Here is a 2,754-nt window from a genome sequence, read left to right on the forward strand (position 1 = left end):
TCAAGGCTGCAGTGAACTGTGATTGGGCCACTGCACTCCAGCCTGGGTGACAGAGTGAGACTTGGTCTCAAAAAGAAAAAAAAAAAAAGTTTTTTAGATGGTAGTTTTAAATATTTGTACTAGTCAATTTAATCAAAATGGTCAATTTTTACTTCTGCTTTTTCATAATTTTATTGTTAAAATTTTATGTTGATTATAAAAATACTATATATTTTTTCAAATAATTTTGTTGTTGTTGTTGTTGTTGAGACAAGGTCTCACTCTGTCACCCAAGCTGGACTGCAATGGTGCAATCTCAGCCCACTGCAACCTCCACATCCTGGACTCAAACGGTCCTCCTGCCTCAGCCTCCCAAGTAACTGGGACTACAGGCATGCACCACCATGCCTGGCTAATTTCTGTATTTTTTGTAGAGACAGGGTTTCACCATGTTGCCCAGGCTGGTCTCACACTCCTGGACTCAGGTGATCCACCTGCCTCAGCCTCCCAAAGTGCTGGGATTACAGGTGTGAAACACTGTACTCGGCCTTTTCAAAAAAAAAATTTTTTTTTTTTTAAATATGGAATGCTTCATGAATTTTTGTGTCATCCTTGCACAGGGTCCATGCTAATCTCTGTATTGTTCCAGTTGTAGTATATGTGCTGTCAAAGTGAGCACCAGATAATTTTGAAGTTGGTTGGTATTTTGTTTTGTTTTGTTTTTACAATTTTAGATATTTAATTGCCCTGGAGTTTATTTTTGCCTATCCTTTTATGTCTTCTGATACTTCAGCCCCTCATTATGTGATTCTTCACCAACTTTGGGACTCTGCTTCTCATCTTCTTCCTCAGAGTGTTTTTCTTGAAGAGAATGGGAATACAAAAGGCCCCAGGCTTAGAATAGCTCTTAGAAGGCCTTTAAAGAAGCAAGTGGGAGGGCTGGGCACACCCAGCCAAGAAGTAGCCTTTGATTTTTGTAATTGCAGTCATCAAAAAGCATCATCAAAGAACTTTTATCAGGCTGGGTGCGGTGGCTCACGCCTGCAATTCCAGCCCTTTGGGAGGCCAAGGTGGGTGGATCAACTGAGGTCAGAAGTTCGAGACCAGTCTGGCCAACATGGTGAAATCCTGTTTCTACTAAAAATACAAAAATTAGCTGGACATGGTGGCGTGCACCTGTAATTGCAGCTACTCGGGAGGCTGAGGCAGGAGAATTGCTTGAACCCGGGAGGCTGCAGTTAGCTGAGATCACGCCACTGTATTCCATCCTGGCTGACAGAGTGAGACTCTGTCTCAAAAAAAAAAAAAAAAAAAAAAAACCCAGAAAAGTTTTTATCAGTGATTACTTGCAATGGGCAATTAAGGTAGACACTGAACTAAATTTAGAATGTATTATTCACAAATATAGTCTAAGAAGTTATACTCTGAAAATTAATAAAACAGATAAGCAAAGGACAAACCATATAACAATAAAAAAGGTAGAGCAATCTAGAACTACTGTAGATAGTAAGGAATTAACATCAAACACATCAAAGTGCAATTCAAGGATAAAGGCATCACTGGGTGACAAGCAGTGCTTAGTATGTATTTGTTATAGGGGTTCCAAGTTTAGGGAAACTGTCATCAATCAACTAGGGAGGGTGGGTCTCTTCTGACTTCTCCCATCCTCTCCTCTTCCATCCTCCACACATGTGCCCCACTCCGAGCTTTTTCTCCTCCAAGCAACATAAGCCTTACTAACGCTTGAAATCAGAGGAGGTTTTACTTTGTGTTAGTACTCAGCTCTCAATAAATGGACCTTTACCCAGCATCAGCAGGAACCACCCTCAGGAGCCACTTTGTGCTGCCTGGCACGTCCACAGCAATTAGAGCAAAAGGACAGAGTTAAGGAAACTCTTTGAGGAAAATTTTCCCCACCCAACTTTGACAGGGTCACCTGGGAGCCCTCTCATCAGTATTGATATTCACTGTGGTACCCCCATTGTTCCACTAGCACCATTTACTGAACTTCCTCTGTGTTCAATTCCTATAAAAGAAAGGAAGCCCTTGCCGGGCGTGGTGGCTCAAGCCTGTAATCCCAGCACTTTGGGAGGCCAAGACGGGCGGATCACAAGGTCAGGAGATCGAGACCATCCTGGCTAACACTGTGAAACCCCGTCTCTACTAAAAAAATACTAAAAACTAGCCGGGTGAGGTGGCGGGCGCCTGTAGTCCCAGCTACTCGGGAGGCTGAGGCAGGAGAATGGCGTAAACCCGGGAGGCAGAGCTTGCAGTGAGCTGAGATCCAGCCACTGCACTCCAGCCCGGGCGACAGAGCGAGACTCCGACTCAAAAAAAAAAAAAAAAAAAAAAAAAAAAAAAAAAAAAAAAAAAAAAAAAAAGAAAGGAAGCCCTTGCCTCAAAGTGCTCTCAATTTATTTTTATTATTTTTTATTTTTTGAGATGGAGTCTCACTCTGTCCCCCAGGCTGGAGTGCAATGGCATGATCTCAGCTCATCGCAACCTCCGCCTCCCAGGTTCAAGAGATTCTCCTGCCTCAGCCTCCCTAGAAGCTGGGATTACAGGGGCTCGCCATCATGCCCAGCTAATTTTTGTATTTTTAGTAGAGATGGGGTCTCACCATTGTTGGTCAGGCTGGTCTCCAACTCCTGATCTCAGGTGATTCCCTGCCTTGGCCTCCCAAAGTGCTGGGATTACAGGCATAAGCTACTGCGCCCACCCACGCTCTCAATTTAAATACATTTGCACATTCAACAAGACTCATGAATGTCTTAC

The 2,754-nt window shown here is 43.4% G+C and overlaps 1 non-coding gene across 1 annotated transcript; it reads right to left on the reverse strand.

The window, feature by feature from the left end:
- Positions 1-554: 554 nt before the first annotated feature.
- LOC115900111 lies at positions 555-658 on the reverse strand. The gene has a single exon (XR_004059791.1). It is a non-coding gene; the product is annotated as a U6 spliceosomal RNA (small nuclear RNA).
- Between the last annotated feature and the right edge of the window lie 2,096 nt (positions 659-2,754).

The sequence above is a fragment of the Rhinopithecus roxellana genome, chromosome 10 (genome assembly GCF_007565055.1).
Source record: "Rhinopithecus roxellana isolate Shanxi Qingling chromosome 10, ASM756505v1, whole genome shotgun sequence".
NCBI lineage: Eukaryota > Metazoa > Chordata > Mammalia > Primates > Cercopithecidae > Rhinopithecus > Rhinopithecus roxellana.